Raw genomic sequence first — 16,281 nt, forward strand, 5'->3', positions numbered from 1 at the left:
ATTAGAACAAGGCACAGAGGAGATGCTTCTTTCTGCCCCCAAAGACTCAAAGGCTTTGGGGTGACTTGAAGGTTGGGGACTGGAGTCATCTGGATGTTCCTGCATCCACATGTCTGGTACCTGGGTGGGATTGACTAGAATGCTGAGGACCTACACAAGGCCTTTCCAGCATGGCAATCTCAGGGTAATCAGATTTCTTGCACAAGATCACCCAATCCCACCCAGATTCAAGGGGAGAAGTGCCAAAGAATTTTGTGGCTGTTTTCTTTAAAATCACAAGGGTAATTTGGTGAATTTGGGGGCTATGAGAAGAAGCAGAGTATATTCGGATGCTAAGGCTGCCTTAATAAAAGCCACAACTAGGAAGTTTATTTATTTATTTTTTTTTAAATTTTTATTTATTTATGATAGTCACAGAGAGAGAGAGAGAGAGGCAGAGACATAGGCAGAGGGAGAAGCAGGCTCCATGCACCGGGAGCCCGACGTGGGATTCGATCCCGGGTCTCCAGGATCGCGCCCTGGGCCAAAGGCAGGCGCCAAACCACTGCGCCACCCAGGGATCCCAGCTAGGAAGTTTAGACCATGGAAATTTATTTTCTTAGAGTTCTGGAGGCTGGAAGATCAAGGTGTCAGCAGGGCTGTTTTTTTCTGAGGCCTCTCTCATTGGCTTCTAGATGGATATTTTTCTTCTGTGTGTGTCTGTATCTTAATTTCCTCTTCTTATAAGGACACCAGTCAGGGGACGCTTGAGTGGCTCAGTGGTTGAGAATCTGCCTTTGGCTCAGGTCATGATCCTGGGGTCCTGAGATCAAGTCCTACATCAGGCTCCCTGCAGGGAGTCTGCTTCTCCCTCTGCCTATGTTTCTGCCTCTCTCTCTCTGTGTCTCTCATGAATAAATAAATAAAATCTTAAAAAAAAAAAAAAAGGACATCAGTCAGATTGGGTCAGGGCCAAATGCTCTGTCTCCAAATACAGTCACATTCTGAGGTAGTGGGGTTAGGGCTTCAACATATGAATTTTGGAGGGACACAGTCCCTTCCATCACATGGAATTATCAGAGGAGGTAATGAGATCAAATTCTGGAAATGGGCCTAAAGAGACAAATGAACCCAGGATGATGTGCCTGGAATTCAACAGCAAGGTTGGAGCTGGAGGCAGGGATTTGGGGATTATTAATGAGGTGTGGTTGAAGCCTTAAGTGTGGATAGGTTCACCCAGAGAGAATGTAAAACAGGGGAGGAAGAGATTCTTTTCTGATTACTAGCATATGGTAATATGTATTACACAAGAATCCATGCTAACTAATGATAATTCTTGCTAACTAATCCATGCTAATCCAGGATAACTTTGCATTATTTATCTTACTTGTTTTGCTCTAACATGTCCTCTGTGAACATTATTATCCTTAATTTACAGATGGTGTAACTGAGGCATAGTAAAGTTAAAAGAGAGGTCAAATCCAGCCCTTCATCTATTTTTGATTGGCTCATGAGCCAAGAATGGTTTCTATATTTTTTAACAGCTGAGGAAAATCAAAAGAATAATATTCTGTGTCAAATAAAAATCATATACAATTCCAATTTCAGTGTCCTTAAATAAAATTTTATGGCACATAGTCATGCTCTTCATTTATGTATTGTCAATGGCTGTATTCGTACTATAACAGCATGTTTGAATCGTCGTGATAGAGACACTATGGCCAAAAAAATATAAAATATTAACTACTGTGGCCCTTTACAGAAAATGTCGGCCAATCCCTGGGTTGGATGGCTTGATCAATTGCAGAACTAGTAAGTGGTAACTTTGGATTTCTAGCCCAGGCCATTTGGCTTCACCATCTCAGGCACTGTGATTTATTGAAAGATTTTGCTGTTCACAAAGGCCGTTTCAGATATCAGCTACCACAAGGGTCAGAGATTTTTGAAACATGGGCAGGAATTTGCCTGACCAAGGCCAAGCCCAATATCATTTCCTGTTTGGCCTTACACAGATTAGATACTGAGGACACTCAGGAATCAGTCCACTTGGACTCCTTTTTTCCACCTTAGTCACTTTGCTTCTGTCAGTTTTGCAAATCCTGGTGTGTTAATCTGGGCCATTTGGTAGCAAAGAACAAAACTCATATATGCTTCAGTAAAGAGGGCTTATGGGAGACATACAGGGGCACCCAAGAAGCCCAGTTTCAGAAGAACACCAGACTTCCAAAGACCTGGAAATTTGTCTGGGAGTTAGTCTGTGGGGTCCCATGTCTCGTTTTCTCTCAGCACCTGAGTCCTTCTCTATGCATAGTAGTGCCCTCTGCCATTCTTCACTTTAATTTCCAGTAAAACTATGACTTTCTTTTGATTCTTGGTCACATCCACACTTGTTACCCTTCCTCCTTTGGGGACCTTCTAAAATGTGTCTTATATGTAGGACCCCGAAGAAATTTTTATAAGACATAAATCTGAACATGCTCTACTTCCAATTAAAAATCTTCAGTGAAAAAAAAATCTTCAGTGAGGGGCGCCTGGGTGGCTCAGCAGTTGAGCATCTGCCTTTGGCTCACGGTGTGATCCCGGGATCCAGGATCAAGTCCCACATGAGGCTCCCTGTGGGGAGCTTGCTTCTCCCTCTGCATATGTCTCTGCCTCTCTGTGTGTGTCTTTCATGAATAATTAAATAAATCTTTAAAAAAAATCCTTCAGTGAGTCCCATTTCATCCTCATCTTCCTGGCCTGGGATGCTGTGTGTGAAGTTTGGAGCTGTGGTAGCTATCTTGCAGACATTAGGTGGCAATCTCCAGGAAGAAAGCCACCAATTAGGGATGATAAAGTGGAAGGATTAAAATAAATGTGGTTCTTGATGGTGCTTTTCCGACAGAACCTAACTTGCCAAAATTCTTGTAAAGTAGACCATAAATGTTGTGTTGGGTTTAGACATTGTTAGTTGTAATTATAAACTGTAAATGACTTATAACTGAAAGCACCCTAATTGATTCAGGGTCTTGGGAATAATGTTTTTAGGATGACTGTCTTTATTCTTCGCAGGAGACCAGAACTTATGACTGTCCAGAGCCAGTACAACAGTCTGTGGAAAGTCCAGGTGGCAAATGTATCTCTATGACTGGGGAGCTCCACCATGGCACATCATAATCGTGGGGACAAGAGACTCTTTGGAGTGAGTTATAGAGGAATGCAAGGTGAAGAAATAAAAATAGTGAATATACAGAATTCCTTCAGTATGTTTTGCTGTGAAAGAGAGCCAAGAAATTTGTTAGAAACTAAAGAAGGATGTGGAGTAGAAGAATATATATTTTTTAAGATTTTATTTTTATTTATTTGAGAGAGAGAGAGAGAGTGAGCATGAGTCGTCAGGGGAGAGTGGGGGCAGAGGCAGAGGAAGAGGGAGAAGCAGGATACCCAAGGAGCTGAGCAAGGAGCCCAATGCAGGGCTCCATCCCAGGACCCTGGGAACCAAAGGCAGATGTTTAACCGAGCCACGTAGGCACCCCTCAAAGAATACATTTTTTATAAGATAAGAGGTTCTAGACCATATTGGGGTGCAGGTGAGAATGATGGAGTAGAGAGAAAATATTGTTGCTACAGGAGAAAGGGGGAAAGTGAAGGAAGGTAGTTCTTGAGAAAGTGGGATGGGGTGAGATTCAGAAGACAAGTAGAAGGATAGGTCTTGGGAAGGGGTACTTGCTTGTTGGTCACGGAGGCAAAAGCAAAGAACAGCCATGCAGGAGCAGACAGAAGGGTGGATTTGGTGGAGTACAAAGCAAGGGCATCAGCTGTGAGTGGGCACGCTAGAGGAGGTTCAGGGCTTTAAGGAGAAAGCAGAAGGGCCAAAGGAATTATTATGGACGATGGGAAATGAGGGTAATAGGGAAGCAGTAGTCTTCCAGAGCAGTGATGCCTGGTCTCCACATGAAGACACTGGTGCAGGCTATTCCATGGGACCCATCTACAGGACTCAGCTCTGCCTCCTCAAAACTGCAGCCCTAGATCTTAGGGCAGTCGCCTCCCCTCTCCAAGCCAGAGTTTCTTCTTCTGTCATTTGGTGATGATGATGTTTAGCCAGTTTGGAACTTGCTGAGCTCAGAGGCAGGAAAAGTGGGGATGCTGCAAAGTGATGGCCCGTCGTAGAAGAGGCTCAGTAAATGGGAGCCACCATGACTTGTACTGGTTGCAGATAGCAGGCTTCCTGTCCACCCTCAAACTGTGGTGGAGTAATAGGTGCACAGTGTATCCTCTCCTGTCATTGCAGAATCTTCCTTATTCATTGCTTTGCAAATGACTGCCTTAAAGATTCTTGAGGACAAACAGTTCTCAGGGTGTCTCTGTGGTTAGTTGGGGCAGAGAGGGGCGGAGGAATATCTGCAAGTTACTTTTCAGACTGTAGGGCATTGAAGTTCCGTAGAACCATGAACCATGTATGTAACTTTAAATGGTCTGGAAGGTACTTTGAAAAAGTAAGAAACAAATGATGTTAATTTTTAGAAAATATTTTACTTAATCTCCAGTAGCCAAATAACTGTCATTTCAATATGTAGTCAATATAAAAATTACTAAGGAAATGTTTCACACTGTTTTTTTTAACATTCTAAGTCTTTGAAATCTTATGGGTGCTTTTACTCTTACAGCCCATCTCAAATAATACTAGCCATGTTTTGAGGGCTCAAAATATGGGGGTGAATGGCTGTTGTACTAGACAGCTCAGGTGCAGAGGCAGGATGACAGAGCAGGAGCAGACGGAGACTTTGGCTACAATCTGATAGCTAGAGCTGCTGAGTGACAGTAGGCAATTAACTTAATGCTCTAAGTTTCAGGTTCCTCAACTGCAAAATAACTAAAAACCAAACATTATTCAGTACATATGGTGTGTCAAGCACTGGCTCAGGTTTTGTGGTATTAACCTATTTCATTCTCCGACAACCATTTGAGAAAGGCTGTCACAAAGTTTAGAAGGGAAGTAAAGCTCTTGGCAAGAGCTCAGCATGTATTTTGCACAGCCAATCTAACTAACTCTTATCCCCAGCAACGTATTTGGACTATAATTACTACCATGCTCTTCTTCATTCCCAAGATCAACCCCACACAAGGGATGGAGAAGGGCACCCCTTCTATATCTGGTCAGGATAACCAAAGAGACAAGAGCCTGATTTCTTCTAGCACAGAATCCACAAGATATAATGCTTGATGACACATTGTTATCTCTCACAGATCCATTTTGCCTATCTTTGAAAACCATCTGAATATTGTGCCTGACCTCTCCCAATGGCAGAGGAAAGGGAGGCTCTCATGCCCCTTTAGAGAGAGGAGGGTAGGATCTGAGACCGGGAATTTGCAAGGCTTGTAGCCCTCAGGCAGAGAGTCATGGGAGGAAGAAAGTCTTAGCTCATGTCTGTCTGACTGTGAGTCACTGGAGTTGTCTCTCATCAATCAATCATTAACTAGATGTCTGTACACCTTTGTTTTTCTTCACATTTTAAAAATTGTGGTAAAATAGCACATAATATTTACCATTTTAAGTACATATGTTAGTGGCATTAAGCACATTCGTATTGCATAACCATCACCACTCTCTAGTTCTAGAATTTTCTCATCACCCCAAACAGAAACTCAATACCCACCAAACAGCAATTCCCCATTCCCCAGCCCCTGGCAATGTGAATCTGCTTTCCAACTCTGAATTTGCCTGTCCTGGATATTTCATCTACATGGAATCATATAATATGTGACCTTTTATGTATGGCTTCTTTCTCTTTTCAAGGTTCATCCACATTATAGCAAGCATCAGTGTTTTGTTCCTTTTTATGGCTGAGTAATATTCCACTGTGTGGATGGACCACACTTTGTCTCTCCATCCAATCCATTCATTAATGGACATCTGGCTTGTTTCTACCTTTGGGCTACCGTGAAGAGGGCTACTATGACCATTTGTGCATGTTTTTGATAGAGTTTTTGTTTTCTCTATATACCTTTTGCCCAGTCTTTTCTCTTGGAGGGCAAAGACACTATCTTCCTTAGCTAAGTGATTTTGTCAGTAGGTGGTTTGTGTGTTAGCAATTGTGGAAATGTCTGTGATCATGTGATTTATAATTAGAAATATATATTTGGTCTTCGCCCCTGTTTCCGGCACAGAGTTCCCAAATCTCTTGGAATTCCCTGTGATGGGAGTGATGAAGTTGATGTTATGTTAATGAGGTGATTTTTGAAAAGCACCTAAGGATGGAGGCCAGTTACCAGAGGAGCCAACTTTCAGTTCCCACTCCATCTGTCACCTCCTGGGAGGGGAGAGGGGCCTGGAGATTTAATTCAGTCACTAATGACCAAATATTTATTTTTTTAAGATTTTATTTATTTATTTATTTATTTATTTATTTATTTATTTATAAGAGGCACACAGAGAGAGGCAGAGACTTAGGCAGAGGGAGAAGCAGACTCCCCAGGGGAGCCTGATGTGGGACTCGATCCCAGGACCCGGGGATCACACCCTGAGCCAAAGGCAGATGCTCAACCACTGAGCCACCCAGGTGCCCCATAACCAAAGATTTAATCAGTCATGACTATGTAATGAAGCTTCTATTAAAGCCCAGAAGGGTGGGTTTTGGAGAACTTACAGTTTGGGGAACCAGAATGCTTTCACATGCCACCATGCTCGGCCCCCAAACTCCATGGGGACAGAAACTCCTTTGATTGGGACCTCTCCTTACATTTCACTTCATCTGGCTGTTGATTAATATCCTTTAATATCCTTGGTAATAAGATGGTAATCTAGTGAGTAAACAGGTTTCCTGAGCTCTGTGAACTACTCTCGCAAATTAATTGAACCCAACGAGGGGGTCATGGGAACCTGATTTATAGCCTGTTGGTCAGAAGCAGGTAACAATTTGGACTTGCACCTGGCATCAGAAACGGGGCGGGCAGAGAGGAGGAATCCTGTGGGACTGAGCCCCCCCCACCCCCAACCTGTGGGGTGTGACTCTAACTCAGGGTGAATAGTATTGGAATTGAGTTAAACTGTAGGACACCAGCCGTTGTCAAAGAATTGCTTAGTGGTGTGGGGAAAACCCCACATGTTGAAATGAGGTTCAGAATCAGTCACTCCTCACTTTCTGCTTCCTTGACCCACTCTTTGTCATGGCAGCCATGCATCCAGCCCCAAGTCTAAATCTCTAGTGGAGGAATTGGATTATAAATTTAATTTTAATCCATTTAAATCTAAAGAGCTGTATGTGGCTAGAGGCCACAGGCTTGGCTATGTTGCTCTAGGCTGACTGAGGGTCCCCCTCCCCCTCTCTCCACCTCACTCTGAGCTCATCGAGACTGTTCTGAATCCTGTCTGCGTCTGTGTTCTGGCCACAGAATCTGGCGTGTACAGGCCCTAGGGAATATGAAGGAATGAGTACCCTCACACTCTCCTGTTTGCCTTTGTATTCCCAAATTTCTCTCTACTTTTGACAAATGTATTTGTGAGATAGCCATTGGTGTATTCTGATAACCTTTAAAACCAGAGAGACCTGTATGTCCTCAGCCCAGAAGATCACAAATCAACCTAACATGCAGGGCCGTGAAAGGAGCATGGGGCTAAGGGGCTTGAATATGTAGATTTCTAGGAGGCTCTGGCTCAGCCACAAATGGTGCCAACACAGGCATCACATCATTGACTATTTGGAAATCAGGAAAAGCTTGGTTCCTATTACTCAAGCGGCCCCTGATCTACTTCCCCTTCTGGCCCCTCAGCTGTGCTCCTTTGGAAATCATGGAAGATTGAGAAGTTTTGCCTCTTCAGAATATAGATCCTGTGAGGGGTAGAGAACAGAGAATCTCAGCTCTAGAGAGACTAAGGGGGAGAGCTGGGGACCCAGACTCCTGGCCCTGAGGACTTCATGGCTTTGAGCCTCTGCCTTCCCACCTGTAACATGGGTCTGTGAACAATCCCACTGTAGAGGATTGTCTGCAGAATGAAGGGAGACACAATATTCACACAACAAAGTACTCCTCTACAGAAATGAGAATGAGCCACTCATGACAACACGTGTGCACAACTGTGGATGAAACTCATAGTGTTGAGCAAAAGCCAGGCACAAGAGGTGCCTGGGTGGGTCAGTCAGTTGAGCACCGACTCTTGATTTTGGCTCTGGTGATGATTTGGGGGCCTCTGGGTCTCAGGGTCATGGGACAAGCCCTGCCAGCAGGCTCTGTGCACTCAGTGGGGAGTCTGCTTGAGATTCTCTCCCTCTCCCTATGCCCCTCCTTCCACTCATGCACATTTGCTCTCTCTAAATAAATAAAATCCTTTTTTTAAAAAGAAGAAAAGCATAAAAGAGGATGCACCATATGAATTTTTAAAATTTTATGTTAATTTTTTTCTTTGAGAGAGAGAGTGAGACAGCAAAGCAGGCTTCTTATTGAGCAGGAGGCCCAATGTGGGGCTTGACCCCAGGACCCCAGGATCATGACCTGAGCCAAAGGTAGATGCCTAACCACCTGAGCCACCCAGGCACCCTGCACTGTATGAAGTTTTAAAACAGGAGTCCATTAGACTTGGGACACTGCCTCTGGCATGGGGGCAAAGGGGAGGGGGTGGGCTGCATGCACAGGGTGAGGGTTAGGGGATGGTGAGATGTCCTCTTTGATCTTCTGACCGTTTGTTGATGGTACATTTATGATAAGTATGCTCTGTACATATATTATACTTTGGTAAAATTTTCATTGAGAGAGAAAAACAAAGGAGGGCAAAGAGAAGAAAAGAGGGAGGAAGAGGGGATGGAGGGGCCCAGGGACAAAGAGAAGAGAAAGGGAGAGGGAGTACTTTCCTGGCACGGGAGAGGTAAAGGTAAAGTGTGGGTTTCAGGGTTTTTTCAGGGTTTTCTGCAGCTGCAGAGTTGAGGTGGGTGAGTTGACATAGGGCTCAGTGAAGACAGTGAAAATCATTTCCAACCTTTCCCCACCCCACCTCATTCACACAGAGGGGCTGTGAGAAACACCAGCACCGCGCACACAGAAATATCTGGGTTCCAAGCACAATCGTCAGTGACCTGAAGCATCTGGTTAGTGCCTGAGGCAGAGACCACCACAGACAAATGCCCACTATAGGCAGTATTGTTTCCACAGGCTACAGATGGCCTCAGTCCCCCAAGCCTCAAAGTAGGCAGAGACCATGATTTCTGGAATCTGACATGGTGGAGGTCTTAGGTCTCAGATACGTTCTCACAAAGAGACAGTTGTTAAAATTTCAGGAATTTATAGCCATTATTAGAAATCTACCATATAAAATTAAGTCACATTTTAAAAAGACAACAAATTCTTAAAATCCATCACTTCCTAATTTCTTTGCTATAGTGGATGAACAAATCAAGTTCCAATATCTTTGTTTCACGTTTGTCTCTCTCATTAATGTAAGTAAAAATACCACCCAACATTCATGTCAGACCTATACTCGTTCATCAGTGACATGAGCTATGTCTTTGCTGGATTAGGTAATAATCAAATATTCCTTTGCAGTCTGATATTGTGATATTACTGTTGGCGACAGAATTATAAAAATCAGTGCTGGGTTTTTCAAGAAATAGCAAGTCTCCTGAAACTATAGTTGTATGGATTTTACAACAAAGAGTATCGTGTATTGTATTATTATTATTATTTTTAAAGATTTTATTTATTTATTCATTAGAGACATAGAGAGAGAGAGGCAGAGACACAGGCAGAGTGAAAAGCAGGATCCATGCAGGGAGCCCGACATGGGACTCGATCCAATCCCGGGTCTCCAGGATCCTACCCTGGGCTGAAGTCTGCACTAAACCGCTGAGCCACCAGGGCTGCCCTACGTATTGTATTATTATTGGTAACTGTGTGCCACCTATCGTTTATAATCAGAAAATCTTTTATTGTAAACACATTGTCTTTATATACAGCATACTTTTTTTTCTGGAGCCAGATGTTAACATTTACCAGCACAGGGCAGTGCAGAAAGCACATGGACTTCCCATTCTGTAAAAGCCATGTTCAAATCCCAGCTCTTCTGCTACTTGTGTGACCCTAGATGGGTCACTTACCTTTTTGTTTTTTTTGTTTTTGTTTTTTTAAAGATTTATTTATTTATGATAGACATAGAGACAGAGAGAGAGAGAGAGAGAGAGAGAGAGGCAGAGACACAGGAGGAGGGAGAAGCAGGCTCTTTGCTGGGAGCCCATCGTGGGACTCGATCCCAGGACTCCAGGATCGCGCCCCAGGCCAAAGGCAGGCGCTAAACCGCTGAGCCACCCAGGGATTCCCTCACTTACCTTTTTGAATTTCAGTTTTCTCTAACACAGGATCTGTAATAACCATCAGAGGGAGATCTTCAGTTAGAGCTAATGAATGTGAAGTGGGTGGCCCAGGGTGTGGCATAAATCATGGTCACCACCATTTTGGCTCTTTCCACCTGCCGGAGACAGGCATGCCCTCCCTCTGCTTTCTCCGTCCTCTGAGATCCAGACCACAGTGACATGGCCCTTCCCCTCAGACCTGCCCTCGCCCATCCTCAATCCTTGTTCCCCACAGCACCTCCCTTTGGCAATCAGCAGATGAGGGGATCATTCAGCAGACTCTGCTCTGAAATCCTTGGACCATGGTTTTCAACCTTCACAAGCTAACAACCATCTGGGACATTTGTTCAAACCATTTCCAGGGGCCCTGAACTCACGGAGACAGAATATAAGGGGGTGGGATGACTGGGATGCTGTGGTGCCCACAGGCCCATGGGTAGGACTTCCCGAGGTGCTGCCCAGAGTAGCTGGTGGTCATGTGCTCTTGGGCACCTTCCTTCATCATCTCTCTGAGTGCTCATTTCATCTTTTGGAAGATGGAACTCCCCCCTGGCATCAGAGGCACAAGGGCCAGGATAAGAGCTGGGGTGTAAGCCCACAGCCTAGTGCTGGCAGTAGACAGCAAGTAGAGGCTGCGTGGTTTCCTTTCCTCATCTCCCAGCATTGCGGTCGGAGCCCCCAGAAGACGGGCGCCTGCAGCACTGACTACAGAGAGAAGGGCTACAGGCCTCTGCTCCTCCAACTTCTTCCATATGGAGCCCACAGGAGCACCCCTTCATGGCACACTATCTGTGCTACACACTGTCCACTCCACCAACTTTTCCAAGCTTCTTGAAATAGTCTGGAGTGGCCAGGTCTTTTCACCCTCCTCCAGAGATGAGAAAGCTGGGACCCAGAGATTCGCTCTGTGGCCAGCACAGTTCCATCCATGCCCATCAGTGTGGTCATGGGCTCTCCTTGTCTGTGGGTGGAAGAGGGACATGTTGCCAGGGTTGGACATGACTTGCCTAAGGCCACCAGCCTTGGAACCCAGGTGCAGCTGACTCCAGACCATGGGCCCCTCCCAGACCCTACCTGGCTGATTTCCCAGATCACAACTGAGGTGGCCAGGGCAGGCGAAGGGTCCCCTGTTGCCACCGGAATCATTCATGGAGATCCTCATACTGCAGGTTCAGGAACAGTTGACACATATCTCAAATTGCAGTGTGCCAGGCAGATGCTCTTTCTCCCTTAATCTGAAGGGACAACTTGAGATATTCCTATTTTACAGATGAGGAAAGAGAGGCTCAGGGGAATGAAATGGCTCCTTGCCAAGAACACACAAGTAACTGCTTCCTCCTTGAGGGCCCCAGACTGTCCCTCTGACTCCACATCCTCCCATCTGTCTTCTGACTCAGACAGCTGTATTCCTTCCATGGAAGCTCACCAGGCCCTGGCCTGTGCTGAAAGTGGACTTAGGTTCACGGTGGACTGCTTCCAGAAGGAAGTGGTAGACACACAGAGCCAAAGCCATGTGAGCAGGAGTAAATTTTGGGTCTCACAAAATTTTCTGTCAGAGCTCAGAACAAAGTGGATCCCCAGGCCTCCTCTTCAGCACCCAGGAGTGCAGATCCCTCCCTCAGACCCAGGAGTCCAGGTCCCCAGGCCTCCAGCCCCTCCTCCCAGACCCAGAGGCCCAGCCCCCAGCCCTTCCTCCCTCGGTGACCTCCTTTTCTGCTGCCTCTCCCAGCTGGATCACACTGGCTATGAAACTGCTCTTCTTGGGGCCTCAGGCTCCCTCTCTGTAAAAAGAGACCTCTCTCTTGCTTCCCTGGGAGAGGATAGAACTCTCAGAAAAATAAGTCTCCTTCTTTTCCCTCTCCCTCTCTCTGTCTCTCTGTTTCTGTTTCCTCCAGGGACACAAACAGGAGCAGCAGAGGAGGCTGGGATGAGGTGTCCCCAGCTGCCAGGACAGGGTTAAGGGCAGGCAGGCCAACCCCGCCCCCCACCCTTCGTGGCCTCACAGCTTCCTCCTAGAGGCAGAAGGAGGACACGCAGTCTCTGGCCAGCCCCCCCCCCCCCACGCCCTCCACCCCCGACTCAGGATTTCTGCTGAATCTTAGAGGCCTAGGTGTTTCCCAGAATGAAGTGGGGGGGAGTGGAGGAGGAAAGACCCTGTGGGCTGCTGTGCTGCCAACAGGGCTGGGACCCAAGCCCTCTCTCTGAGTTCCCCGAAGTCCAGAGGCAGTCTGCTTCCAGATTTGGATCTTTGCTGATCCTGGGGCACCTGGCTAGGGTCCCTCCTCCTCCCTGGAGCTCTGAATCCCATCCCTCTCAGGTCTGGCACTTAGGGATGCCCCTCCAGTAGCTGGACAGTAGCTGGACAGGGATGGGGGAGGGTCCCTGCACTGGGATCTCTCCCTTGTCCTCTCCCCTCAGCCCTGTCTTTCCTCCTCTCTCCATCCACCCAGTTCCTTCCTCTTCTCTCCTCTTCCTCCTCCTCTTTCTCTTTCCTCTCTCCATCTACCATTTTGTCTTCCATCAGGATCTCACTCATTCGTCTGACACAAGTTTGTTGAACACCTACTATGTGCCAGGCTCAGGTCCAGATCCTGAGGAAACAGTAGAGACAAAGGCCACTGCCTGTATGGAGCCTGCCTCCTGACAAGAGGGATGCACAATACACGAGGAAGGCAAAACGTGGGCAACTTATAGTTCATGTAGGAAGGTGAAAAATGCAGTGCAAAATAGAAAAGAGCAAAGGGAGGTAAAGGGGAACAGGAAGGGGGGGGCGGTTTCCATCTAGACACCTTTGGCCAGGTAAGCCAGCCTCCCTCTTCCCCTCTCCCCTCCTTCTCTGATTCCTCCTCTCCCTCCATCCTCCCACCCCTTGCCCCCATCCTCTAACTCTCCCAAAGCACTTCCTTCCCACTCAGGACACCAGGCAGATCCCTGCCCGGATGTGCCTGGACTCAGGTATTTAACAAAACCCCATCACTTCCTCAGGTTATTTCCTGGGGGCCCTTGTTCTTCCTAGCTCCTCAGGAGACAAGTAACCATGGAGAAGGGGGACCTGCCCCCGAAATGAGACAGATGTCTCCAGAAGGCGCTCAGTGAGCTGGTCTCCTCGCTCCTCCAAGTTCTCAGGGGCCTCTGCTCCAGCCCCGCAGCTACTGCCTGCATCCCAGCTCAGACTTGCTCAGAGAAGACCCTGATAGAACCTCGCCACTCAGACACCCCTGCCAGGAGTCCCTGATCTCTCCATCCAGTTTGTCTGGCACAGCCTCCGCTCCCAGCCTTCCCTTGCACCCTCAGAACCAAATGTTGACCCCCAAATCTGCCCATCAAAACCCTGCATGGGGTGAACCCTGCTATGCACCCCACCCCTAGCCCAGTGCCTCTACAACATCAACCCACCTGTACTTTGCTGACCAGGACATTGCTTGCCTTGCCTGCCCTTCTTTTTTTTTTTTTTTTTTAATTAATTAATTTATTTATGATAGTCACAGAGAGAGAGAGAGAGGCAGAGACACAGGCAGAGGGAGAAGCAGGCTCCATGCACCAGGAGCCTGACGTGGGATTCGATCCCGGGTCTCCAGGATCGCGCCCCGGGCCAAAGGCAGGCGCCAAACCGCTGCGCCACCCAGGGATCCCCTTGCCTGCCCTTCTACTCCACTTTTGAACCACCAGCCACATCCCCACCCTTACCTTAGCTAACTCCTCATTGGTTAGGATTCTGCTCCTCTAGGACATCACCTCTTCCAGGAAGCCCACCCTGATTCTCCAGCTGGGTTAAAGCATCCTTGCACTGCTCTTTGATCCTCTGTTTACACAGCTGTCTCCTTCGCAAGATTGGCATCTCCACAAGGGCAGGGCCCAGGTCTGAGTCATCTCTGTGTGCCTGGCATCACCCAGCCGAGAGCCTGGCCCACCAGCGGTGCAGGAGATGTCCCTATAGTGAACAAATATTCTTTTCTTCTGCCCTTTCTCCACATCTGCCTTATTATCTCCCTACTCTTCACCCCTTCTGTCCTGGTTTTCTGTAAACCAAACTCTGATGTTTTCTGGTGAGGTTGGAAATCTTGAGAGGGCCATTGTGTACCCAGGGCACGGAAGAGAGATCAGCCTCCACTGGAGTGGAGGGTTCTGGAAGAGATGGCTGTCAGTGAGGGGAGCTAGAGGTGATCCTGCCACTACCTCTTGCCTCCTGTGGGAGTGCCTGGTTTCATCTGTCCTTGTCTTGGCTACTACCAGCCATGGTCATCTCTCCCTGCAAGGAATTCTGGGACACTGGACATGTGAATCTGAGGGAGAAAGGGGTTGGGAGCTTGGACTTTTGGAAGGGAGGAGGGACTAGGGGTCTGGGCTCCTGGATCTGAGGGAGGAGGGACTGGGGTTCTGGACCCCTGGGTCTGAGGGATGAGGGGACTGGGGGCCCTAACTCCTGGGTCTGAGGGAGGAAGGGGCTGGGGGCCTGGTCTCCTGGATCCTGGAAGAGGAAGCCATTGGGGTTTAAAGCCCTGATCCCTCCTTCCTCATTCACACTCTGGTTTTAGAAACATCTGGTTTTATACAGCTGCTCCACCCGGGCAGGGTGGGGTGGGGGTTGGGCAGCCAAATGCCCGGCTTCTGAGTGGAGCCTGGGCTGCCCCCACCTCCACCCTGGGGTAGAGGAATCTCCCTCCCCTCCTGCTCTGGGCTCAGCTCCCATCGGGGGATCCATCATCCTGACACAGCCAGACACCAGGCAGCCAGGCTCCTGGCAACAGCGTCAGAGACGCAGCCCCGCCCTGGTGAGGTGGGCGGGGTGCCTCTTACTTGGGCCCCAAACTGGCCTTCTCCCTGACAGCCAGGCTCAGGCAAGACCCAACCTAGCCATGGTTCCTCACTCCCTGCCTCCCAGGGGAACCCAGGGAGTGAGGACTTGGTGTCCTGCAGGGGAAAGCTCCAGGACAGGCTGGATGAGATGGACCAGCAGGGAGAAAGCAGGACTCGGAGGCAGAAAACAGTCAGAGAGAAGCAGCAAATGAGAGAGGGTGTCAGAAAAACACATACAGAGATGGAGCCTCAGAAGAAGATGCACAGAGACAGAGACAGAGACAAAAAGATACAGAGAAAGAGAAACAGCCAGGCAGGAACAGGGAGAAACAGAGAAACACAAAGTAAACAAAGGCAGAAACACACAGGAGAGTGAAAAAGGAAGAGAGAGAGACTTAGTAAGAAAGTCAGGGAGACCAAGTCAGAAATAAAGAGACAGACACAGAGCCAGAGAGAAGCAGACAGAAATGGACACAAAGAGAGAAAGAGAGAGAAAGAGGGAGGCATGGAGAGAAACAGGAACCCACAGAGGGAGCAGACAGACAGGTGGTCAGAGAGGCAGAGCCCGAGTGACAGGAGCTCAGAGAGAGTAGGAGGTGGGCATGATCAGCTCACAGAGGAGGGACAGAAAGAATTAGATTTGGGGTGCATTTTTTGTTTTTAATCATGGAGAAAGGGGACGCCTGGGTGGCTTAGTGGTTGAGCGTCCCCCTTCGGCTCAGGTCCTGATCCTGAGGTCCTGGGATCGAGTACTGCATCAGGCTCCCCTCAGGCTCCCTGCTTCTCCCTCTGCCTAGGTCTTTGCCTCTCTCTGTGTCTCATGAATAAGGAAATAAAATCTTGAAAAAAAAAATCATGGAAAAAGAAGGGCATGGAAACAGTGACATTTATCACTGAGTGGGGATACTGGTCTTGAGATGCCCCAGGACCCCGTGTCTTTGGCCTCCAAACGAGGCCACTGCCACCTTCACTGTGACTCAGGTTTCCTGAAGGTTCCCCGGGGCAGCGGCGCCACTACGCTGAGTTCTCCCCGTGCCCTTAGGGGGACCCGTCTCGGCGCCCAGCCCCCTCCCCGGCCCTGGCACAGGCGCACACATGCAGACCCACAAGCACTCACAGCTCTTTCCAGACAGCAGGCCTCGCCGCCAGCGCCCGGCCACACCCACAAGCACGCACGTGTGCGCAT

The 16,281-nt window shown here is 48.0% G+C and overlaps 1 long non-coding RNA gene across 1 annotated transcript; it reads right to left on the minus strand.

Moving 5' to 3' along the window:
* Positions 1–2,719: 2,719 nt before the first annotated feature.
* On the minus strand, positions 2,720–14,742 carry LOC118352936 (uncharacterized). Its single transcript, XR_004810905.2, has 3 exons — positions 13,986–14,742; positions 10,275–10,307; positions 2,720–4,447 (listed from the first exon to the last, which is right to left on the minus strand). It is a non-coding gene; the product is annotated as an uncharacterized LOC118352936 (long non-coding RNA).
* Positions 14,743–16,281: the final 1,539 nt, after the last annotated feature.

This window comes from Canis lupus, chromosome 1 (genome assembly GCF_003254725.2).
Source record: "Canis lupus dingo isolate Sandy chromosome 1, ASM325472v2, whole genome shotgun sequence".
In the NCBI taxonomy this organism is placed as follows: Eukaryota; Metazoa; Chordata; class Mammalia; order Carnivora; family Canidae; genus Canis; species Canis lupus.